This window comes from Triticum aestivum, chromosome 6B (genome assembly GCF_018294505.1).
Source record: "Triticum aestivum cultivar Chinese Spring chromosome 6B, IWGSC CS RefSeq v2.1, whole genome shotgun sequence".
Taxonomy (NCBI): Eukaryota; Viridiplantae; Streptophyta; class Magnoliopsida; order Poales; family Poaceae; genus Triticum; species Triticum aestivum.
Genome location: NC_057810.1, coordinates 331,221,684 through 331,249,237, shown reverse-complemented (window position 1 = coordinate 331,249,237; position 27,554 = coordinate 331,221,684).

Below are 27,554 nucleotides of genomic sequence, written 5' to 3'. Positions count from 1 at the left end.
ACATGCTAAATGGGTTGAATTCATTGAGACTTTCCCTTATGTCATTAAACACAAGAAGGGAAAAGAAAATGTTATTGCTGATGCATTGTCTCGTCGCTATACTATGCTTTCACAACTTGACTTCAAAATATTTGGTTTGGCGACCATCAAAGATCAATATGTGCATGATGCTGATTATAAAGATGTAATGCAGAATTGCAAAGAAGGAAGAATGTGGAACAAGTTTGTCGTTAACGATGGATTTGTGTTTCGTGCTAACAAGCTATGCATTCCAGCTAGCTCCGTTCGTCTTTTGTTGTTGCAGGAGGCGCATGGAGGAGGATTAATGGGACACTTTGGCGTGAAGAAGACGGAGGACGTACTTGCTACACATTTCTTTTGGCCAAAGATGAGGCGGGATGTTGAGCGTTTTATTGCTCGCTGCACTACATGTCAAAAAGCTAAGTCACGACTCAATCCTCATGGTTTATATATGCCTTTGCCTGTACCTAGTGTTCCTTGGGAGGATATATCTATGGACTTTGTTTTAGGTTTACCTCGAACAAAGAAGGGGAGGGATAGCATATTTGTTGTCGTGGATAGATTCTCCAAAATGGCACACTTTATACCATGTCATAAAAGCGATGATGCTGTTAATGTTGCTGATTTGTTCTTTCGTGAAATTATTCGCTTGCATGGTGTGCCAAATACTATTGTTTCAGATCGTGATACTAAATTTCTTAGCCACTTTTGGAGATGTTATGGGCTAAGTTGGGGACTAAACTGCTTTTTAGTACTACTTGTCACCCCCAAACTGATGGCCAAACTGAAGTAGTCAATAGAACATTGTCTACTATGCTTAGGGCTGTTTTGAAGAGTAATAAGAAAATGTGGGAGGAATGCTTGCCTCATATTGAATTTGCTTATAATCGTTCATTGCATTCTACTACTAAGGTGTGCCCTTTTGAAGTTGTGTATGGTTTCCTACCTCGGGCACCTATTGATTTGTTGCCTCTTCCATCTTCGGAGAAGGTTAATTTTGATGCTAAACAACGTGCTGAATTGATTTTAAAAATGCATGAGTTAACTAAGGAAAACATTGAGCGTATGAATGCCAAATATAAACTTGCTGGAGATAAGGGTAGAAAACATGTTGTGTTTGCACCTGGAGATCTTGTTTGGTTACATTTGCGTAAGGATAGATTTCCTGATTTGCGCAAATCAAAGCTCATGCCACGGGCTGATGGTCCCTTTAAGGTGTTAGAGAAAATAAATGATAATGCATATAAACTTGAGCTGCCTGCAGATTTTGGGGTTAGTCCCACTTTTAACATTGCAGATTTGAAGCCTTATTTGGGTGAGGAAGATGAGTTTCCGTCGAGGACGACTTCATTTCAAGAAGGGGAGGATGATGAGGACATCAATACCATTGTTACACCCACAGGCCCTGCTGCTATACATACTGGACCAATTACTAGAGCTCGTGCACGCCAACTAAATTACCAGGTACTTTCGTTTCTTGGTAATGATTCTAATGTTCATGAGAATATGATGCTGCTAAATTGGATACATTTGTTTTGCTTACAAATGAAGGGCCTAGCTTGGAGAAGGATGAACATTGGAGCAAGAACAAGCATGGAGATGATGGCATGCGCAAGGGGAACAAGAACGGAGTTACAAGTGATGATTTCAGGACTTTGCAGCCACCATAATGGGTGCATGAAGCCTTGGACGAAATATACAAGATGCCACTTCATAAATTTCGTCCCGAGGCTATTTTAGGTGCTGCGTCACCTTATTATTGGGCCAGGCCCATGTAATTTCGAAATACATAAGTATAGGCTATTTTTAGAGTCCGTATGTGTGGGGAAACAAGAGATAGGGTTGATTTCGGACCCCTCCACCAAGGGCCACGAAATTCTCCCCTCTTCCTCCATATATACAGCCCTTAGGGCATCGTTTAGACTTTGGGTTTTGTTTAGATTAAAAGTTCGCCATAGCTGCAACTTCGCGTACTTCGTTTGTGTTCAACGACCAGACAAAGGCGTCACAGAACCCCACCTTGATCAATAAAGCTTTCATCTTATATTCGCAATATCCAGATTGCAATCTTAGTTTCTTGCTTGTTCTTCGTTTGCTCGCAGGAAACAGACCCTCGTGGTCAGGTTGATCGTGCTCCGGCGTGGTCAATAACCTCTCGGAGTTGGTTTAGCGATTGCTAAGGCGCGACGTCCTCGCACGTTCGTAGTCGGATCGTCAAAGTCGACTTCCACCAAAGCGAAATCCACCATCTCATCGAAAGACGGGACACCTTTGCCTCTATCACAGGGGCTGTGGGTGTAACAATTGTATTGATGTCCTCATCATCCTCCCCTTCTCGAAATGAAGTCGTCCTCGACGGAAGTTCATCTTCCTCACCCAAATAAGGCTTCAAATCTGCAATGTTAAAAGTGGGACTAACCCCAAAATCTGCAGGCAGCTCAAGTTTATATGCATTATCATTTATTTTCTCTAACACCTTAAAGGGACCATCAGCACGTGGCATTAACTTTGATTTGCGCAAATCAGGAAATCTATCCTTACGCAAATGTAACCAAACAAGATCTCCAGGTGCAAACACAACATGTTTTCTACCCTTATCTCCAGCAAGTTTATATTTAGCATTCATGCGCTCAATGTTTTCCTTAGTTAACTCATGCATTTTTAAAATCAATTCAGCACGTTGTTTAGCATCAAAATTAACCTTCTCCGAAGATGGAAGAGGCAACAAATAAATAGGTGCATGAGGTAGGAAACCATACACAACTTAAAAAGGGCACATCTTAGTAGTAGAATGCAATGAACAATTATAAGCAAATTCAATATGAGGCAAGCATTCCTCCCACATTTTCTTATTATTCTTCAAAACAGCCCTAAGCATAGTAGACAACGTTCTATTGACTACTTCAGTTTGTCCATCAGTTTGGGGGTGACAAGTAGTACTAAAAAGCAGTTTAGTCCCCAACTTAGCCCATAAACATCTCCAAAAGTGGCTAAGAAATTTAGTATCACGATCTGAAACAATAGTATTTGGCACACCATGCAAGCGAATAATTTCACGAAAGAACAAATCAGCAACATTAACAGCATCATCGCTTTTATGACATGGTATAAAGTGTGCCATTTTCGAGAATCTATCCACGACAACAAATATGCTATCCCTCCCCTTCTTTGTTCGAGGTAAACCTAAAACAAAGTCCATAGATATATCCTCCCAAGGAACACTAGGTACAGGCAAAGGCATATATAAACCATGAGGATTGAGTCGTGACTTAGCTTTTTGACATGTAGTGCAGCGAGCCATAAAACGCTCAACATCCCGTCTCATCTTTGGCCAAAAGAAATGTGTAGCAAGTACGTCCTCCGTCTTCTTCACGCCAAAGTGTCCCATTAATCCTCCTCCATGCGCCTCCTGCAACAACAAAAGACGAACGGAGCTAGCTGGAATGCATAGCTTGTTAGCACGAAACACAAATCCATCGTTAACAACAAACTTGTTCCACATTCTTCCTTCTTTACAATTCTGCATTACATCTTTAAAATCAGCATCATGCACATATTGATCTTTGATGGTCTCCAAACCAAATATTTTGAAGTCAAGTTGTGAAAGCATTGTATAGCGACGAGACAATGCATCAGCAATAACATTTTCTTTTCCCTTCTTGTGTTTAATGACATAAGGGAAAGTCTCAATGAATTCAACCCATTTAGCATGTCTACGATTCAGTTTAGCTTGACTTTTAATATGTTCCAAAGATTCATGATCAGAATGTATAACAAATTCTTTGGGCCATAAATAATGTTGCCATGTTTCTAAAGTCCGAACAAGAGCATATAATTCTTTATCATAAGTAGAATAATTCAGACTAGGCCCACTCAATTTTTCAGAAAAGTATGCAACAGGTTTGCCATCTTGTAATAACACACCTCCTAATCCAATTCCACTAGCATCACATTCAAGCTCAAAAGTCTTATTAAAATCAGGAAGTTGGAGTAAAGGAGCATGTGTCAACTTATCTTTCAATACCGTGAAGGCTTCTTCCTGTGCGGTACCCCAAAGAAAAGGCACATCTTTCTTTGTAAGCTCATTGAGAGGTGCAGCAATGGTGCTGAAATCTCTCACAAAATGCCTATAGAATCCAGCGAGGCCAAGAAAACTCCTCACTTGTGTGACCGTTTTGGGTTGCGGCCAACTCTCAATAGCTTCAATCTTGTCTTTATCAACTTCTGATGAGGACATCAATACAATTGTTACACCCACAGCCCCTGCTGCTATACATACTGGACCAATTACTAGAGCTCGTGCACGCCAACTAAATTACCAGGTACTTTCGTTTCTTGGTAATGATTCTAATGTTCATGAGAATATGATGCTGCCTAAATTGGATACATTTGTTTTGCTTACAAATGAAGGGCCTAGCTTGGAGAAGGATGAACATTGGAGCAAGAACAAGCATGGAGATGATGGCATGCGCAAGGGGAACAAGAACGGAGTTACAAGTGATGATTTCAGGACTTTGAAGCCACCATAATGGGTGCATGAAGCCTTGGACGAAATATACAAGATGCCACTTCATAAATTTCGTCCCGAGGCTATTTTAGGTGCTGCGTCACCTTATTATTGGGCCAGGCCCATGTAATTTCGAAATACATAAGTATAGGCTATTTTTAGAGTCCGTATGTGTGGGGAAACAAGAGATAGGGTTGATTTCGGACCCCTCCACCAAGGGCCACGAAATTCCCCCCTCTTCCTCCATATATACAGCCTTTAGGGCATCGTTTAGACTTTGGGTTTTGTTTAGATTAAAAGTTCGCCATAGCTGCAACTTCGCGTACTTCGTTTGTGTTCAACGACCAGACAAAGGCGTCACAGAACCCCACCTTGATCAATAAAGCTTTCATCTTATATTCGCAATATCCAGATTGCAATCTCAGTTTCTTGCTTGTTCTTCGTTTGCTCGCAGGAAACAGACCCTCGTGGTTAGGTTGATCGTGCTCCGGCGTGGTCAATAACCTCTCGGAGTTGGTTTAGCGATTGCTAAGGCGCGACGTCCTCGCACGTTCGTAGTCGGATCGTCAAAGTCGACTGCCACCAAAGCGATACCCATCATCTCATCGAAAGACGGGACACCTTTGCCTCTATCACAAACATCAAGGGGAAAACCCGAGGAATCACCCCCGGTGAATTCTACTCGATGTAATCATCAAGGTGAACGTAAAAGGGACCACCCTCGAGGTTCACACTTGAGTGGTTGCACGACAGAGTCGTATCAGAAGTGGTTAAAGAGGAAATCACCCTCGATGACCACGACCGAATAGCTACACTACAGGGTTAATATCAGAAGTGTTGTAGAGGTCTCACCCTCGGCACTCGATAGTAACCCAGTAGTGTCGAGCAACTAAGGGGAAAGTGATGTGCGGTGCCGGGGCCTGGTCTTCGATCCCGTTGATCGGGTCTTCAATGATGAAGCAGGGGCAACAAGGATAAGGTGGGGGGTCACTGATGGCTCGGCTACCAACCTATACTAAGCAGTTTAGGATAAGCAGGTAAGGTAACAATAAGCTGGTACAAAAGCAGGCTATGCCTCATAATAGGAGCAATCAATAACAATAGTAAAATCTAATGCAAGCATAAGAGACTGGAATGGGCGATATCGGGATGATCAAAGGGGCGGGCTTGCCTGGTTGCTCTGGCAAGGAGGGGTCATCGTCGACGTAGTCGATCACAGGGGCAGCATCGGTCTCGGGGTCTATCAGAGAGAAGAGGGGGAAGAAACAGTAAATATAAAGCAAACATAGCATCACAAAGCATAACGTGGCAAAATGATGTGCCAGGTGTGACCTGACGTATGGCTACACGATAAAGGTGAAGGGGGAATTCAACCGGGAATGTTTGCTCGGTTCCGGAGCTGTGTCAGACAGATGACCGGAGGGGGAATGTTCCATGTTCATATAGTTAGAGGTATCTGACAGGTAAACGGACCGCGTATCCGGATTCGTCACATTTTCCTGAGCAACTTTCATGTAGAAAACATTTTCATCCGAGTTACGGTTTATTTTCTGTGAATTTTCAAAGATTAAACCATTTTCTGGAATTATTTAAATTAACAGAAAATGAAATATGACGCCAGCAGAGTGTCAGCATGACATCAGCAGGTCAACAGACCCACTGACTGGTCAAACTGACCAGCGGGTCCCACATGTCATAGAGAGAGGGCTAACAGTGGGGTTATCTTAATTGAACAGGTGTTAGTTAGCAGTTGGGCCCCACATGTCAGTCTCTAAAATGCAACTAATTAGGTTTTAATTAATAAAACGTTGGTTAAACTAATTACGCGGTTGGGCCCGTATGTCAGCGTCTCTGGGCTGCCCCGTCAGCAGTTGACTGGGTCAACCCAGTCAACTTGGACCCGCTGGGCCCAGCGTCAGTGACTCAGGTGATGGGGCCCACGCATCCATGTTGGCGGCTGCGCCGGGGAGGGCTCCGGCGACCAAGGCGATGGTGGCGCCTCGCCGGAGTTAGCCGAGGCCGCGATACACGGGGCCTCCGGACCTACGGCTTGGACCTAAGGGCGCGGCCCGGCGCCGCGCACACGATGGTGACGACGACCGACGTCGGGGACGACCGGAGCATCGCCGGCGACGAGAAAGGCGGCGACGAGCTTTGGGCGTGTGATGGCGAAGGCGAAGCAGCGTGCTATGGAACGAAAGGAAAGGCTGGGGAGGATCCCCGTGGTGCGGCGAGTCCAACGGGCTTGAGCCCGTGACCAAAAGGTCATCGGAGCCTCGTCGGCGGCGAGCTCCGCGGCGATGCATTCCGGAGCTCATCGGGGACGATGCTAGGAGGCACGGGAGGGAGCGTGCGCGTGCGTGTTGGGCTCCTGGGTACCCCAGGAGCACAACTGTGAGCTCAGGCGAGCCTGTCGACGGTCACAACGACGGCAATGAGCTCGTCGGCGGAGCTCGGCTTGGCCATGGTGGGCCCAGCTGTTCTGGGCGCGTACGGTAGCAAAAGAGAGGGGGGAGGAAAAGGGGATCACCTTGCGGCACGCACGGTGGCCCTCGGAGGCTTAGTAGCAGTAGAGACGGCGCCGGAGACGAAGAAGGGCGGCGACGACCGGAGACGTGGATGAAAGGGATCCGACGCTTCAGTGCTCCCCAACTCCAGCTGAGGCCACCGGTCGATGGAGAGGACGACGGCAGAGCTCACCGTCGAGGTCAGCGGGCGCGGGGCCGCCGGTGGCCGCGACAACGACGGAGGGCGGCGGCGACTGCGCTCGGGCCGCGGATCTGGAGGAGAGGAGGGGCGGAGCGAGCGCGTGGGCGAGAGAAGAGAGAGAGAAAGGGGGCAAGTGGGCAAGTGGGAGGCGAGGGGGCCAAGGCCTCGGGGCGGCCTTATCCCCTCCCGTCGATGGCGAGGTAGTCCGGCGGCGACACGCGGGCGCGCGGCGTCGGTCGGTTGAACAGGGGAAGGGGGAGAGCGACGGCCAAGGGGGGTGTGGGCCGGCCTATTGGGCCAGCTGGCTCGGGTGGGCCGAAGCCTGAGTGAGGCAGAGAGCCTCTCTCTCCCCTCTACTTCCCCTTTTCTTTTTTTTCTTTTTGTTGTTTTTCTTTTTCTTTTCCAGCAGCTTTTGCATTTTCTTTTAGCCACAATTGACTTTGCAAAATTATGCCACTGGCCAAAAAAATTTCAAAGAATTAAAGTGCACTGCCTCAAAAAGGTTGGGAGGCTTTTGGAATAGTTGCCAACTTTATAAATTAAAAAGGGCATTTCATTTATTGCTTAGGTCACTGTTTTAAGTAGTTTAGGCCATTTAAACCCTTTGCAAAAATGTTGGTTCACCACCAATATTAGTTGTGGAATATTTGGCACATGATGAACATTTTTGTTTTCATGTTTGAGAAATTTTGAATTCCCCTCATAATTTGAATTTGAATTTGACTTTGATTTTTCATCAAGTGATAATTAGCTCAGTAAGCATGGTGACCTGGCACCATTAACAGGGGATTACTGTAGCATGACACTGAGGGTGTTACAGGCAAGTAGCGTATCGATTGACAAAGCGAATTGTATACGGGATTGCTTGAATCCTTGACATCATGGTTCATCCAATGAGATCATCGTGGAACATGTGGGAGCCAACATGGGTATCCAGATCCCGCTGTTGGTTATTGGCCAGAGAGCTGTCTCGGTCATGTCTGCATGATTCCCGAACCCGTAGGGTCTACACACTTAAGGTTCGGTGACGTTAGAGTTGTTATGGGAATTAGTGTGCAGTTGCCGAATGTTGTTCGGAGTCCCGGATGAGATCCCGGATGTCACGAGGAGTTCCGGAATGGTCCGGAGGTAAAGATTTATATATGGGAAGTCCTATTTTGGCCACCGGAAAATGTTCAGGATTTTTCCGTATTGTACCAGGAAGGTTCTAGAAGGTTATGAAGTGGGGCCCACCTACATGGGGGACCCACATTAACGTGGGTAGTGGGGGCAAGGCCCCACACCCCTGGTCAAGGCGCACCAAGATCCCCCCTTAGAAGGAATAAGATCATATTCCGAAGGGATAAGATTAAGATCCCTAAAAAGGGGGATAACAATCGGTGGGGAAGGAAATGATGGGATTTCTTTCCTCCCACCTCTGCGCCCCAATGGACTTGGAGGGCAAGAAACCAGCCCCTCCACCCCTATATATAATGGGGAGGCGCATGGGAGCTTCACCGCTTGCCCCTGGCGCAGCCCTCCCCCTCTCCAACTCCACCTCCTCCTTAGTAGTGCTTGGCGAAGCCCTGCCGGAGAACTGCAAGCTCCACCACCACGTCGTCGTGCTGCCAGAGCTCTCCCTCAACTTCTCCTCTCCCCTTGCTGGATCAAGAAGGAGGAGACGTCCCTGGGCTGTACGTGTGTTGAACGCGGAGGCGCCGTCCGTTCGGTGTTAGATCGGATCTTCCGCGATTTGAACCGCCGCGAGTACGACTCCCTCATCCGCGTTCTTGTAACGCTTCCGCATCACGATCTTCAAGGGTATGAAGATGCACTCCCCTCTCTCTCGTTGCTAGTCTCTCCATAGATTGATCTTGGTGATGTGTAAAAAAATTTAATTTCTGCAACAATCCCCAACACCGACACCGCACATCACCCCCTTTGTTGTACAACACTACTGGGTTATTATCGAGTGTCGAGGGTGATACCTCTGTTGGGCCTAGGTAGGACTGCGGTGTGTTGATCGACCGAGGCCGGTCATGACCTGATGGTGTGTCTGGCTGGAGCTGATCGAGCGTGTTGGGTAAGTTGGTGCACCCCTGCAAGGAAGTATTATCTATTCGAATAGCCTGGTCCATGGTAATGGACGCTCGGAGTTGTATCCCGATCGATACAACTAGAACTAGATATTGAATGTGAGGCATGTAGTGGATAAGTGGCTCCGAGATTACTTTCTCGCAGGGAGTCGGGGAAGGATCTGTGGGCGTTATTTCTACAACATGTTTGTTAAATATAAACTGCTATTCTATACTCTTCTGATTGGTGCAAGATGCTTGGAGCTGCCTGAAGATGCTAGTCTTTGATAGGCTACACTGGTATGCGTCGGTGTTATACAAACGGTTTAAAACCCCTTTCCGCGACGGCATTTGGAACCATCGCCTAGTGAGTGTGGGCTATTAGGGGGTCCTTCCCACACAACCCAGAAACCGTCGGGGATATGCCCTCCTGGCACACACGCTCGGCAAAATGAGGTCGTGTGCGACCGGTGAGCGACCAAATATAGTTATACGTACAGTAGTGCTAAAAATACAGTTATACAGGCGAAATCATTTCCGGTCGTAAGTACATCCCACACAGTCAATCCCCGCGAAACGTTTCCGTTCGTATATACATCCCACACAGTCGTTCCAAGGAAAAATGTTTTCGTTTGTAGGTACATCACACACAATTTTCCCCGTTAAATCGTTTGTGATGGTGTTCCCATCGCACACAATATTAAAAAAATTATCGTTTGCGTTATTGAATGCATCACACACGGTGCGTAGAAGAAACTGTGTGGCAAAGGCTATCCATCACACACAGTTTTTATGCGGTAAACGTTTGCGCAAGGTGGCCTAACACAAACAATTTTGAAGAGAATGTCGTGTGTGATTGTTCATCGATCCAACACGGTTTATTCCTAGAAATTGTGTGTGTTGCCTTAGGTCATCGCCCATGGTATTTTCTCAATAACCATTTGCAATAGCAAAAAACAATTAGCAAGCTAATTCGCCATTAGCAGGCTAATTGCCCTATTATTAATAATCCATTTATTAATCTAATTTACATTCATATTAAACACATAATATATTTCATTCCCATATTAAGGAAGCAGAATTTCATAATTGAAATACATCACAGTACAACATGATAGCTTCAGCACTCAGCTACCCCATTACACAACTGCACCAACACCAAGTTTCACATGACCTTTCGAAATTAGAATTATAGATGGTACATAGACAGATGCATCTCATCGGGAAAACTGCTGAAGCGGAAGGCGAATATTGAACCTTCATTCATGTTGAAGATCTTTGCAACTTTAGGCCAGTGCATGTGGATGATTGACCGTCCATCCTTCGTCCTCTTCAGGAACACTTCAATATTGAACCGTGGGTGTTGTATGAAAACCTTTCTCGCCTCCTGACCATAGAGGTGGTTTGAGAGGTAATCCTCAGTGAACTGCTTTGGAAAGGCCTAAAAACAAGGATGTGCATAAATATCTTCTCTATATTGGAAATGGGGCAAAGGAATAAAAAAAGGCAAGGTATAATAGTTAGTACCATCTTGTAGTGAACTTATGCCTTGTTCATTGTGTAGACAAAGATCTTGTTGTTTTTTGTCACCAATTTCTTTATCCTAACAATCTTTCTGAGTTTCTTGACATGATTGATATTCGTGGACAACTCATTTCCCCATATGCAAAAAGGGTCAAACAGTGGGTCAAAACCTCTGACAGTAGGACCTACATGTGCAAGACCAAATTGTTAAAAATCTAAGTATTAGAATGGTTCCTGCAATTGCACGATAATGTGCTATTAGACAACCGACCATGCACGTGCTAACCTCGATTGTAAACCTTAGTGATTCCCATTATATTGCTTCCCTGCAACACATATAAGGTAGTTAGTCATCAGGTTAAGTAAGGGTTCGCATGCTATCAGTAAAATATGTTGATGAAAAATAAGCACATTGCAGATTCATCAGATTAATTCAAGTCACATGGAAAACCCATTTATGCAAACCAAGTAAGATCAAGAACTAGGAAATATAGCACTTGTATATGTTTCTCATGTATTATGTGTAGCCAAATTTGGTTTATTCCTCACATGCACAACAATACAAAATTCAAACCATGATAATTGGACATCGCATTGCAGAACTGAACCAAGCTGTTAACTAAACACCACAACAAGTGAACCAAACATTAACTGAGCACCACATTGCACAATATAACATACTCCTAATAGAAGATCAGATAGTTAACCGAACCAAGCATGCTTAACAACTTGGAAATATAGCAATTGTATTTGTTTTTCATGTATTTAGTACAGCCAAATTAGATTTACTTCTCACATGGTATACAATAACAGAATGCACCCACAATTATTGAACATCGCATTGCAGAATTGAACCAAACAGTTAACTAAACACCCTCAACACAAATGAACCAAACGTTAACTAAGCAACACATTGCACAATGTATAACCAAACCAAGCGTGCTTGACAACTTGGAAATATAGCAATTGTATTTGCTTCTCATGTATTTAGTACAACCAAATTTGATTTACTTCTCACATGGTATACAATAACAGAATGCACCCACAACTATTGAACATCGCATTGCAGGATTGAACCAAACAGTTAACCAAACACCACAACACAAATGAACCAAATGTTAACTGAGCACCACATTGCACAATGTATAACAAAACCAAGCATGCTTGACAACCTGGAAATAGAGCAATTGTATATGTTTCTCATGTATTTTGTAAAGATAAATTCGATTTATTTCTCACATGGAAGACAATACAAAATTGCAGCCTGAAGAATTGAACATCACATTTGCAGAATTGAACCAAGTTACCTGAAGACAACAACTAATTAACCAAACAGTTAATAAGTGAGCACGACACTTCACGACATATAGAACATATACACAGGAGCAACATATTGCATGGTAAAATTAGATAGCACAATTCACTAGAATTTGTTAAGGAAAGGCAGGAGCAGCACACGCAACGGGTAAATCGAGCATGCTTAATCGGCGTAGCTAGCAAATGGCAAGGTGCTCCTTCAAGATCTGGGGGTCGGCACGAATGGTAGCCATCACGAACTCATTCGCACGTGCGGCCACAATTTGCTTCTCCGCTGCCAAATGCTCCTTGAGATCCTGGCTATATTGCGTGCACCATGGCTTAGGACGGCGCTTATTTGGTGGAGGAGTCGGTCATTTGGGTGGAAGGTGTCGCGCTCGCGCCGGCTGTAGGGGCATGTGGGATGTGGAAGGAGGAGGACGACAGGGTTCGGGTGTGGATTACCTGCCTGGATAGGTGAGGCGAGCAGCATGAAGGAGGGTCGACGGCGAGGAGGCGGCACTGCAAGCAAGGAGTGAAGGTTTCAACTTGGAAAGGAAGGCGGAAATAGGGGAAATGTGGCTTTTGGTAAGGGGGAGGGGCGGGGAGGTAGATATTTCCGTGGAAGCCGAAAATTTGGAATCGCTTCAGTGAAAAACTGGCGCGCAAAGTTTCATCAGACACGGTCCCTTATTCAGAACTGTGTACGATATGTGAACATCACAAACGGTTCAGATAGCTTAACCCGTGTGCGATGAGTTTGAACGTCAAAAATTTTGGTTCCAATTTCCATGGTTACAGTGCTCATCCATGTCATTGCATAATTTGGGTACACAAAGGTGACTACAGCGCCCACACTTCTTAATCGAGCAAGTTCAGTAATTAAATAGAGATAGCTGGCCTAAACATTACTCTAACAAATTAAAGACCAACATTCTTAATTAAACAAAACAAAGAGTACTACTACGGCTGGTGCTCGTCGATCTCTGCCGCTTTCTCCTTGTCCAGCTCGCGCTCGACGATCTCCTGGGAAGGAGCTCCATGGCATCCATCGCACCATATTAGGCAAGCATCTCACCATATGTGTCTGCCATCTCTTTGGAAAAGGACGCCACGAGCTGGGCGTGGGCGTTCGCGATCTGGGCTTGGACGGGCTATGTCGTCGCAAGGTATGCGGAGGAGGAACGGACGGCTACTCGAACGCTCTCGGCAATTGCCAACTCTTCGGTCGTGGGTTGCCGACCATTGTCGGAGAAGCTTCGTTCGATTTGTGCGGTGATCGCCACGAGCTGGGCGTGGGCGGCCTCGATATGGCCGTGGGCGGCCTCCGTCAGGGCTAAGGCCGCCGCTGTGGAACGGGCAGCTGATGCGCCCCTCTCGCCAGCTGCTATCCCCGAGGCAGATGTTGCTACCACCACCTGAGAAGCAACAGCAGCTGTTTGGGCTACCATGGTCGCCCGGTCGCAGATTGCAGCTGCGCTCAAGCACCTTGTTAGCATGCGCATGGCGGCTGCGGCCGCGCTCTCGCCGGAGTGAGCCGTCGAAGTTGCCCTCACCACGCGGGTCCACATCCCCATCTTTCAACGGCGATGATTGAATAGTGAATGATATTTGGTGAGCGAGCTAGTGTGCTTGGCACAACGGTTGTGGATTGTAGCCGACGCACCTTCTCGCATAAGCCATAGGCGTACTATACACCGATGGTGCTCCAGGATATTTTGTAGTGCATCTCACACGGTTGGTGATAATAAACTGTGTGGGATCAACTTGATTTTTAATTTTGATTTGAATTATAGAATGGGGTCACAACGGCAATGGACGGTGTTTGAATTGCTAGACCTTTTATCTGCAGTGAACATGCAACTATATGTGTGTTATAAAAAAATTGGAATTGTTCAGGGTTCCTTTGGACATTTTTATACGGTAACTTGGTTTTCTAGGCATTTCAGGTGCACAATTCAAAATTAAACCACATGCTCCAGTCCATAAAAATGGGTTGCAAAATCAAATGTTTGTCCTTGGTTGCAAGCTTAGGTCACATGCAAGAAATGAGAATGAATGTCAAACACCTTGACATTGTCGCTTGATGAGGACATCAATACAATTGTTACACCCACAGCCCCTGCTGCTATACATACTAGACCAATTACTAGAGCTCGTGCACGCCAACTAAATTACTAGGTACTTTCGTTTCTTGGTAATGATTCTAATGTTCATGAGAATATGATGCTGCCTAAATTGGATACATTTGTTTTGCTTACAAATGAAGGGCCTAGCTTGGAGAAGGATGAACATTGGAGCAAGAACAAGCATGGAGATGATGGCATGCGCAAGGGGAACAAGAACGGAGTTACAAGTGATGATTTCAGGACTTTGAAGCCACCATAATGGGTGCATGAAGCCTTGGACGAAATATACAAGATGCCACTTCATAAATTTCGTCCCGAGGCTATATAAGGTGCTGCGTCACCTTATTATTGGGCCAGGCCCATGTAATTTCGAAATACATAAGTATAGGCTATTTTTAGAGTCCGTATGTGTGGGGAAACAAGAGATAGGGTTGATTTCGGACCCCTCCACCAAGGGCCACGAAATTCCCCCCCTCTTCCTCCATATATACAGCCCTTAGGGCATCGTTTAGACTTTGGGTTTTGTTTAGATTAAAAGTTCGCCATAGCTGCAACTTCGCGTACTTCGTTTGTGTTCAACGACCAGACAAAGGCGTCACAGAACCCCACCTTGATCAATAAAGCTTTCATCTTATATTCGCAATATCCAGATTGCAATCTTAGTTTCTTGCTTGTTCTTCGTTTGCTCGCAGGAAACAGACCTTCGTGGTCAGGTTGATCGTGCTCCGGCGTGGTCAATAACCTCTCGGAGTTGGTTTAGCGATTGCTAAGGCGCGACGTCCTCGCACGTTCGTAGTCGGATCGACAAAGTTGACTTCCACCAAAGCGAAATCCACCATCTCATCGAAAGACGGGACACCTTTGCCTCTATCACTACATATGCTGATTATGTTGATTGTGATGTGGTACCTATGCAAGCATGTTCCTTATTACTTGGTAGACCATGGCAATTTGATAAAAATTCTGTACACCATGGTAGAAACAATCACTATACTCTTGTTCATAAGGATAAAAATATTACTTTGCTTCCTATGACTCCTGATTCCATTTTGAAAGATGATATTAATAGAGCTAATAAAGCACAACAGGAGAAGAATAAGAGTGAAAATCAGATTGTGGCAAAAGAATTTGAGCAACAAATGAAGCCTAATAATAAACCATCTAGTGTTGCTTCTGAAATTAAATTGAAAAGTGCATGTTTATTTGCCACCAAATCTGATATTGATGAGCTAGATTTCAGCAAATCTGTTTGCTATGCTTTTGTGTGCAAAGAGGCATTATTTTCATTCGAGGACGTGCCTTCCTCTTTGCCTCCTGCTGTCACTAACATTTTGCAGGAGTTCGCTGACGTCTTTCCACAAGACGTGCCACCGGGATTACTGCCTATTCGAGGGATTGAGCATCAGATTGACTTAATTCCCGGTGCTTCACTGCCAAACCGTGCACCATACCGTACCAATCCAGAGGAGACGAAGGAGATTATGCGCCAAGTACAAGAGCTTCTCGACAAAGGTTATATACGCGAATCCCTTAGTCCTTGTGCTGTTCCTATTATTCTAGTTCCGAAAAAGGATGGTACATCACGTATGTGTGTTGATTGTAGAGGCATTAATAATATTACTATTCGTTATCGTCATCCTATTCCTAGGCTAGATGATATGCTTGATGAATTGAGTGGCTCTACAATATTCTCCAAAGTTGATTTGCGTAGTGGCTACCATCAAATTCGTATGAAATTGGGAGATGAATGGAAAACAGCATTTAAAACTAAGTTTGGATTATATGAGTGGTTAGTCATGCCTTTTGGGTTAACTAATGCACCTAGTACTTTCATGAGATTAATGAACGAAGTTTTACGTTCTTTCATTGGACGATTTGTGGTAGTTTACTTTGATGACATATTGATTTATAGCAGATCTTTGGAAGAACATTTGGAACATTTACGTGCTGTTTTTATTGCTCTACGTGATGCACGTTTGTTTGGTAACCTTGGGAAGTGCACCTTTTGCACTGACCGAGTATCTTTTCTTGGCTATGTTGTTACTCCACAGGGAATTGAAGTTGATAAAGCCAAGATTGAAGCTATTGAGAGTTGGCCGCAGCCCAAAACGGTCACACAAGTGAGGAGTTTTCTTGGCCTCGCTGGATTCGATAGGCGTTTTGTGAGAGATTTCAGCACCATTGCTGCACCTCTCAATGAGCTTACAAAGAAAGATGTGCCTTTTCTTTGGGGTACCACACAGGAAGAAGCCTTCACGGTATTGAAAGATAAGTTGACACATGCTCCTTTACTCCAACTTCCTGATTTTAATAAGACTTTTGAGCTTGAATGTGATGCTAGTGGAATTGGATTAGGAGGTGTGTTATTACAAGATGGCAAACCTGTTGCATACTTTTCTGAAAAATTGAGTGGGCCTAGTCTGAATTATTCTACTTATGATAAAGAATTATATGCTCTTGTTCGGACTTTAGAAACATGGCAACATTATTTATGGCCCAAAGAATTTGTTATACATTCTGATCATGAATCTTTGAAACATATTAAAAGTCAAGCTAAACTGAATCGTAGACATGCTAAATGGGTTGAATTCATTGAGACTTTCCCTTATGTCATTAAACACAAGAAGGGAAAAGAAAATGTTATTGCTGATGCATTGTCTCGTCGCTATACTATGCTTTCACAACTTGACTTCAAAATATTTGGTTTGGAGACCATCTGATGAGGACATCAATACAATTGTTACACCCACAGCCCCTGCTGCTATACATACTGGACCAATTACTAGAGCTCGTGCACGCCAACTAAATTACCAGGTACTTTCGTTTCTTGGTAATTATTCTAATGTTCATGAGAATATGATGCTGCCTAAATTGGATACATTTGTTTTGCTTACAAATGAAGGGCCTAGCTTGGAGAAGGATGAACATTGGAGCAAGAACAAGCATGGAGATGATGGCATGCGCAAGGGAAACAAGAACGGAGTTACAAGTGATGATTTCAGGACTTTGAAGCCACCATAATGGGTGCATGAAGCCTTGGACGAAATATACAAGACGCCACTTCATAAATTTCGTCCCGAGGCTATTTTAGGTGCTGCGTCACCTTATTATTGGGCCAGGCCCATGTAATTTCGAAATACATAAGTATAGGCTATTTTTAGAATCCGTATGTGTGGGGAAACAAGAGATAGGGTTGATTTCGGACCCCTCCACCAAGGGCCACGAAATTCCCCCCTCTTCCTCCATATATACAGCCCTTAGGGCATCGTTTAGACTTTGGGTTTTGTTTAGATTAAAAGTTCGCCATAGCTGCAACTTCGCGTACTTCGTTTGTGTTCAACGACCAGACAAAGGCGTCACAGAACCCCACCTTGATCAATAAAGCTTTCATCTTATATTCGCAATATCCAGATTGCAATCTTAGTTTCTTGCTTGTTCTTCGTTTGCTCGCAGGAAACAGACCCTCGTGGTCAGGTTGATCGTGCTCCGGCGTGGTCAATAACCTCTCGGAGTTGGTTTAGCGATTGCTAAGGCGCAACGTCCTCGCACGTTCGTAGTCGGATCGTCAAAGTCGACTTCCACCAAAGCGATATCCATCATCTCATCGAAAGATGGGACACCTTTGCCTCTATCAAGTGGTATCAGATTTCCAGGTTGCTCGGTGAGATTTTACAGTTTTTCGTAGTTTAGATCGAGTCTGTTCTTCATACCTACAGTCCACGAAAAAGCCACTAAAAAATTAGGGTTAGTTCAACATATCCGAACCAATCTGAGCCTTTGCATAATCTTTTTAGGGTTTTGCTTTGTTGAATTTGCGGTTGCATCGTCGTTTCTAGTTGCTGGTCTTAGAGTCTAGTCTTTTAGAGTTTCGAGTTCTGGTCATAAGTTGTCACGCTGCCGCCGCACCATCATCATCACCCCTGCCATCTACCACCACCGCTTATCCGCCACCGCTTCGAATCCATATCCATATACCACCACAGCTGTCATATACCACCACCGCTGCCATCTACCACCATATATCCACCACCAATCCGAGTTCTTGTCATATTAGGTTTGTTTTCGAGATCCATCTAGATTCCGATTCGTGTTTCCTTGCCGGAGTAGGTTTCGGGAAAAAAAAGAGTCGGGTAGCCACGCTCCGTTTAGGCCCAAAATTTTTCGAAAACGCATTTTTCGAAAAAATTTCTGGCTATCCTATTTTTAGGTGTTTCTGAGTGTTTTGAGATAGGTGCCATTATAGGAAGTTTTTTTTGACCCGTTTCCAGTTTTTGGGTCCGGGCAGTCGAAAAAAAAAATTTGTCAAAAAAAAAATTCGTGCCCATCCTGTCAGTTTGACCTAGGAAGAGTTTTGAGACACTCGCCATTATAGTGCTTTTTCGCAAAAAAAAAGCAGCGCAAAAAAAAAAGAGAGCGAAAAGAAAAATTTTAGAGTGTGCTTTTCCCTTGTTTACGTGCCGCGCCGTGATTTTGTTTGTGTTCTAGGCTCGCGTCTCTAGCACAGTCTAGCCTAGGACCAGCACAGTACCGTCGTTGAGCGTTTATTCAACTTTGCATCTCTGAATTGATTATTCCTGACCCTTTTTGCTACCATACTATAAGCCTTCCCAGCTCCACATACATCTACGTCGTGTGTTTGACTCTCCCTGGTAATCGCTCTATCCAAGCTTTGAGAGTTTTTGACTACAACGGTTGCCGATCACCGCCTGCTGCTGGGTAAGAACTGGTAAGAATTCGAGATTTGCTTGACGGATTTGTGATACACCACCACCACTTCTTAGTAGTCTGTAGGATCATATTCTTGTGTGTTTCTATTGCTGCTAACCATGCCAGGATCACAAGCCGACGAGATTGACTGGGAGAACTTATCGAACAAGGAGCTTCCTGATAAGTTTCAGCAAATGATGACTGAACAGGTACAAGATGTGCTGAACAATTTTGAAGAGGCCATGGAGAAGATCACTGGCCTTGAGAAGACGTTCGAAACAAAGCTCGATAACAGATTTAATGAACTGCTTGCGCGTCTTCCACCACCGGCTGCACCTGTCGCACCTCTGCAACAACAACAACTACGCCCCCTTCCGAATCAGTATGGACGAGCACAGCGTGTTCCTATTGAGCCAGGACAAAATTCTGGTGCCGCTGCTACTGTTGTTGGTGTTTCTTTGGCTCCTGCTACTGCTGCTGCTGGTACCCAGGAGGATGATGAGTATGCGGGCACTTATGAGGATGAGGTTGATCAAAATCAGATCTACGAGCAGCCACCAGCACCACCACCAGCAGGTCGACCTCAGGTATATATTCGTAATGGTAGGCCTGCACCACCACCTCAGGTACGAGATGATGTCCATATTCCTAAACTGAAATTGAATATTCCACCATTTGAGGGTAGATATGTTCCTGATATATATCTTACTTGGGAGTTAGAAACTGAACAACGATTTACATGTTTACAATATCCTGAGGAGAGACGAGTTGTTGCTGCTGTTTGTGCTTTCACTAGTTTTGCATGTGTATGGTGGTCTGAACATTGTAGATTATATCCTATTCCAACTACTTGGGCTGCTTTGAAAACTGCTATGCGTACGCTTTGGGTTCCACCATATTATCAACGTGAATTGCTTCAAAAATTGCAGCGTTTAAGACAAGGGAAAAATTCTATAGAAGAATATTATCAGGAATTACAAACTGGCATGATTAGATGTGGTATTGTTGAGGAGAATGAAGCTATGCTTGCACGTTTTCTGGGTGGATTAAATAGAGAGATTCAGACCATTCTAGACTATAAGGAGTATACTAATATCACTCGTTTATTCCATCTTGCTTGTAAAGCTGAACGTGAAGTGCAGGATCGACAAGCATTGGGGCGAACTAACTTTTCTGCAGGCCGACCTTCATCATGGACACCACTTGCATCTTCTACTTCAACTGCACCAGCACCTCCATCCGGTGCCACCTCCAGCCGTGATACAAGAAAACAGGCACAACCACCATTATCTTCCAAGAGCGCACCTGCGGGTCCTGCACAGCGTTCTTCTTCTTCCATGGCATCAACAGGGCACACAAGTGATATTATTTGTCGTCGTTGTAAGGGAGGAGGTCATTATGCGAGGGAATGCAAATCTCCGCGTGTGATGATTGCTACCGCGGATGGTGGATATGAATCCGCTAGTGACTATGATGAGGAGACATTGGCTCTTATTACACGTGAAGAACATGGTGGAGATGATTCTGATCATGAGACGCAATACATGGCGCCTGAAGACACTGACAGGTATGAATGTTTAGTTGCTCAACGTGTTTTGAGTGTGCAGGTCACACAAGCTGAGCAAAATCAGAGGCACAATTTGTTCCATACCAAGGGAGTTGTGAAGGAACGTTCTGTGCGCGTCATAATAGACGGAGGGAGCTGCAACAACTTGGCTAGCATGGAGATGGTGGAGAAGCTTTCTCTCACCACAAGACCACATCCACATCCTTACTACATCCAATGGTTCAACAACAGCGGCAAGGTTAAGGTAACACGTACTGTTCGTGTGCATTTTAGTATCTCTACATATGCTGATTATGTTGATTGTGATGTGGTACCTATGCAAGCGTGTTCCTTATTACTTGGTAGACCATGGCAATTTGATAAAAATTCTGTACACCATGGTAGAAACAATCAGTATACTCTTGTTCATAAGGATAAAAATATTACTTTGCTTCCTATGACTCCTGATTCCATTTTGAAAGATGATATTAATAGAGCTAATAAAGCACAACAGGAGAAGAATAAGAGTGAAAATCAGATTGTGGCAAAAGAATTTGAGCAACAAATGAAGCCTAATAATAAACCATCTAGTGTTGCTTCTGAAATTAAATTGAAAAGTGCATGTTTATTTGCCACCAAATCTGATATTGATGAGCTAGATTTCAGCAAATCTGTTTGCTATGCTTTTGTGTGCAAAGAGGCATTATTTTCATTCGAGGACGTGCCTTCCTCTTTGCCTCCTACTGTCACTAACATTTTGCAGGAGTTCGCTGACGTTTTTCCACAAGACGTGCCACCGGGATTACCGCCTATTCGAGGGATTGAGCATCAGATTGACTTAATTCCCGGTGCTTCACTGCCAAACCGTGCACCATACCGTACCAATCCAGAGGAGACGAAGGAGATTATGCGTCAAGTACAAGAGCTTCTCGATAAAGGTTATATACGCGAATCCCTTAGTCCTTGTGCTGTTCCTATTATTCTAGTGCCGAAAAAGGATGGTACATCACGTATGTGTGTTGATTTGATGAGGACATCAATACAATTGTTACACCCACAGTCCCTGCTGCTATACATACTGGACCAATTACTAGAGCTCGTGCACGCCAACTAAATTACCACGTACTTTCGTTTCTTGGTAATGATTCTAATGTTCATGAGAATATGATGCTGCCTAAATTGGATACATTTGTTTTGCTTACAAATGAAGGGCCTAGCTTGGAGAAGGATGAACATTGGAGCAAGAACAAGCATGGAGATGATGGCATGCGCAAGGGAAACAAGAACGGAGTTACAAGTGATGATTTCAGGACTTTGAAGCCACCATAATGGGTGCATGAAGCCTTGGACGAAATATACAAGACGCCACTTCATAAATTTCGTCCCGAGGCTATTTTAGGTGCTGCGTCACCTTATTATTGGGCCAGGCCCATGTAATTTCGAAATACATAAGTATAGGCTATTTTGAGAGTCCGTATGTGTGGGGAAACAAGAGATAGGGTTGATTTCGGCCCCCTCCACCAAGGGCCACGAAATTCTCCCCCTCTTCCTCCATATATACAGCCCTTAGGGCATCGTTTAGACTTTGGGTTTTGTTTAGATTAAAAGTTCGCCATAGCTGCAACTTCGCGTACTTCGTTTGTGTTCAACGACCAGACAAAGGCGTCACAGAACCCCACCTTGATCAATAAAGCTTTCATCTTATATTCGCAATATCCAGATTGCAATCTTAGTTTCTTGCTTGTTCTTCGTTTGCTCGCAGGAAACAGACCCTCGTGGTCAGGTTGATCGTGCTCCGGCGTGGTCAATAACCTCTCGGAGTTGGTTTAGCGATTGCTAAGGCGCGACGTCCTCGCACGTTCGTAGTCGGATCGTCAAAGTCGACTTCCACCAAAGCGAAATCCACCATCTCATCGAAAGACGGGACACCTTTGCCTCTATCACCGCTAGTAACTATGATGAGGAGACTTTGGCTCTTATTACACGTGAAGAACATGGTGGAGATGATTCTGATCATGAGACGCAATACATGGCTCTTGAAGACGCTGACAGGTATGAATGTTTAGTTGCTCAACGTGTTTTGAGTGTGCAGGTCACACAAGCTGAGCAAAATCAGAGGCACAATTTGTTCCATACCAAGGGAGTTGTGAAGGAACGTTCTGTGCGCGTCATCATAGACGGAGGGAGCTGCAACAACTTGGCTAGCATGGAGATGGTGGAGAAGCTTTCTCTCACCACAAGACCACATCCACATCCTTACTACATCCAATGGTTCAACAACAGCGGCAAGGTTAAGGTAACACGTACTGTTCGTGTGCATTTTAGTATCTCTACATATGCTGATTATGTTGATTGTGATGTGGTACCTATGCAAGCATGTTCCTTATTACTTGGTAGACCATGGCAATTTGATAAAAAATCTGTACACCATGGTAGAAACAATCACTATACTCTTGTTCATAAGGATAAAAATATTACTTTGCTTCCTATGACCCCTGATTCCATTTTGAAAGATGATATTAATAGAGCTAATAAAGCACAACAGGAGAAGAATAAGAGTGAAAATCAGATTGTGGCAAAAGAATTTGAGCAACAAATGAAGCCTAATAATAAACCATCTAGTGTTGCTTCTGAAATTAAATTGAAAAGTGCATGTTTATTTGCCACCAAATCTGATATTGATGAGCTAGATTTCAGCAAATCTGTTTGCTATGCTTTTGTGTGCAAAGAGGCATTATTTTCATTCGAGGACGTGCCTTCCTCTTTGCCTCCTGCTGTCACTAACATTTTGCAGGAGTTCGCTGACGTTTTTCCACAAGACGTGCCACCGGGATTACCGCCTATTCGAGGCATTGAGCATCAGATTGACTTAATTCCCGGTGCTTCACTGCCAAACCGTGCACCATACCGTACCAATCCAGAGGAGACGAAGGAGATTATGCGTCAAGTACAAGAGCTTCTCGACAAAGGTTATATACGCGAATCCCTTAGTCCTTGTGTTGTTCCTATTATTCTAGTGCCGAAAAAGGATGGTACATCACGTATGTGTGTTGATTGTAGAGGCATTAATAATATTACTATTCGTTATCGTCATCCTATTCCTAGGCTAGATGATATGCTTGATGAATTGAGTGGCTCTACAATATTCTCCAAAGTTGATTTGCGTAGTGGCTACCATCAAATTCGTATGAAATTGGGAGATGAATGGAAAACAGCATTTAAAACTAAGTTTGGATTATATGAGTGGTTAGTCATGCCTTTTGGGTTAACTAATGCACCTAGTACTTTCATGAGATTAATGAACGAAGTTTTACGTGCTTTTATTGGACGATTTATGGTGGTTTACTTTGATGACATATTGATTTATAGCAGATCTTTGGAGGAACATTTGGAACATTTACGTGTTGTTTTTATTGCACTACGTGATGCACGTTTGTTTGGTAACCTTGGGAAGTGCACCTTTTGCACCGACCGAGTATCTTTTCTTGGCTATGTTGTTACTCCACAGGGAATTGAAGTTGATAAAGCCAAGATTGAAGCTATTGAGAGTTGGCCGCAGCCCAAAACGGTCACACAAGTGAGGAGTTTTCTTGGCCTCACTGGATTCTATAGGCGTTTTGTGAGAGATTTCAGCACCATTGCTGCACCTCTCAATGAGCTTACAAAGAAAGATGTGCCTTTTCTTTGGGGTACCGCACAGGAAGAAGCCTTCACGGTATTGAAAGATAAGTTGACACATGCTCCTTTACTCCAACTTCCTGATTTTAATAAGACTTTTGAGCTTGAATGTGATGCTAGTGGAATTGGATTAGGAGGTGTGTTATTACAAGATGGCAAACCTGTTGCATACTTTTCTGAAAAATTGAGTGGGCCTAGTCTGAATTATTCTATTTATGATAAAGAATTATATGCTCTTGTTTGGACTTTAGAAACATGGCAACATTATTTATGGCCCAAAGAATTTGTTATACATTCTGATCATGAATCTTTGAAACATATTAAAAGTCAAGCTAAACTGAATCGTAGACATGCTAAATGGGTTGAATTCATTGAGACTTTCCCTTATGTCATTAAACACAAGAAGGGAAAAGAAAATGTTATTGCTGATGCATTGTCTCGTCGCTATACTATGCTTTCACAACTTGACTTCAAAATATTTGGTTTGGAGACCATCAAAGATCAATATGTGCATGATGCTGATTTTAAAGATGTAATGCAGAATTGTAAAGAAGGAAGAATGTGGAACAAGTTTGTTGTTAACGATGGATTTGTGTTTCGTGCTAACAAGCTATGCATTCCAGCTAGCTCCGTTCGTCTTTTGTTGTTGCAGGAGGCGCATGGAGGAGGATTAATGGGACACTTTGGCGTGAAGAAGACAGAGGACGTACTTTCTACACATTTCTTTTGGCCAAAGATGAGACGGGATGTTGAGCGTTTTATTGCTCGCTGCACTACATGTCAAAAAGCTAAGTCACGACTCAATCCTCATGGTTTATATATGCCTTTGCCTGTACCTAGTGTTCTTGGGAGGATATATCTATGGACTTTGTTTTAGGTTTACCTCGAACAAAGAAGGGGAGGGATAGCATATTTGTTGTCGTGGATAGATTCTCGAAAATGGCACACTTTATACCATGTCATAAAAGCGATGATGCTGTTAATGTTGCTGATTTGTTCTTTCGTGAAATTATTCGCTTGCATGGTGTGCCAAATACTATTGTTTCAGATCGTGATACTAAATTTCTTAGCCACTTTTGGAGATGTTTATGGGCTAAGTTGGGGACTAAACTGCTTTTTAGTACTACTTGTCACCCCCAAACTGATGGACAAACTGAAGTAGTCAATAGAACGTTGTCTACTATGCTTAGGGCTGTTTTGAAGAATAATAAGAAAATGTGGGAGGAATGCTTGCCTCATATTGAATTTGCTTATAATCGTTCATTGCATTCTACTACTAAGATGTGCCCTTTTGAAGTTGTGTATGGTTTCCTACCTCGTGCACCTATTGATTTGTTGCCTCTTCCATCTTCGGAGAAGGTTAATTTTGATGCTAAACAACGTGCTGAATTGATTTTAAAAATGCATGAGTTAAATAAGGAAAACATTGAGCGCATGAATGCTAAATATAAACTTGCTGGAGATAAGGGTAGAAAACATGTTGTGTTTGCACCTGGAGATCTTGTTTGGTTACATTTGCGTAAGGATAGATTTCCTGATTTGCGCAAATCAAAGTTAATGCCACGTGCTGATGGTCCCTTTAAGGTGTTAGAGAAAATAAATGATAATGCAGATAAACTTGAGCTGCCTGCAGATTTTGGGGTTAGTCCCACTTTTAACATTGCAGATTTTGAAGCCTTATTTGGGTGAGGAAGATGAACTTCCGTCGAGGATGACTTCATTTCAAGAAGGGGAGGATGATGAGGACATCAATACAATTGTTACACCCACAGCCCCTGCTGCTATACATACTGGACCAATTACTAGAGCTCGTGCACGCCAACTAAATTACTAGGTACTTTCGTTTCTTGATTCTAATGTTCATGAGAATATGATGCTGCCTAAATTCGATACATTTGTTTTGCTTACAAATAAAGGGCCTAGCTTGGAGAAGGATGAACATTGGAGCAAGAACAAGCATGGAGATGATGGCATGCGCAAGGGGAACAAGAACGGAGTTACAAGTGATGATTTTAGGACTTTGAAGCAATCATAATGGGTGCATGAAGCCTTGGACGAAATATACAAGATGCCACTTCATAAATTTCGTCCCGAGGCTATTTTAGGTGCTGCGTCACCTTATTATTGGGCCAGGCCCATGTAATTTCGAAATACATAAGTATAGGCTATTTTTAGAGTCCGTATGTGTGGGAAACAAGAGATAGGGTTGATTTCGGACCCCTCCACCAAGGGCCACGAAATTCCCCCCTCTTCCTCCATATATACAACCCTTAGGGCATCGTTTAGACTTTGGGTTTTGTTTAGATTAAAAGTTCGCCATAGCTGCAACTTCGCGTACTTCGTTTGTGTTCAACGGCCAGACAAAGGCGTCACAGAACCCCACCTTGATCAATAAACTTTCATCTTATATTCGCAATATCCAGATTGCAATCTTAGTTTCTTGCTTGTTCTTCGTTTGCTCGCAGGAAACAGACCCTCGTGGTCAGGTTGATCGTGCTCCGGCGTGGTCAATAACCTCTCGGAGTTGGTTTAGCGATTGCTAAGGCGCGACGTCCTCGCACGTTCGTAGTCGGATCGTCAAAGTCGACTTCCACCAAAGCGATATCCATCATCTCATCGAAAGATGGGACACCTTTGCCTCTATCATCGCTCAACCGCTAACATTGAGATACATGCTTTTAACATTCTAGTAAATCGAAAACTCGTCTGAAATTCATGAAACTTGACATGATATCATGGAACGGCAGCGACATGCCGTGGTAAAAATATTGTCCCATTTGGGGCAGGTGTGGTGTATAATTTTCTCGCAAACCAGAGCTTCTCTCACAACAAGCCTGATGGTTTCAGTAGGGCACGTGCCACCTTGGGGGACGAAATGATATATGTTGCCTCTTCTTACTTTCAAAATGTTTCTCATGTCAACATAGAACAACACAAGTGTTGTGTCAATTTTTGGGATTTTTCGGGGTTCGTTTTGACATTTTCATGCATTAATTGCATTTCAATGCATTTATGAGCACAATTCAAATTTGAACTACATTCACAAGCTCTAATGCATATAAATTGATTGAAAATTCAAGTCTGTGTCATTAGTTGCATGCTTAGGTCCCACGCAAGAAATGGGAATGAATGTCAAAACCCTTCCACCGTCACTCGGCCGCAAACATTGAGATTCCTGGTTTTTAAATTCTAGTAAATCCAAAACTCGTTTGAAATTCATGAAACTTGGCATGCTATCATGGAGCAGCATCAACATGCCGCGGTAAAAATATTGTCCCATTTGGGGCAGGTTTGGGGATATGCTTCTCACAAACCAAAGGCTCTCACAACAAGCCTGATGGTTTCGGTAGGGTACGTCCCACCTTTGGGGATGAAACGATATC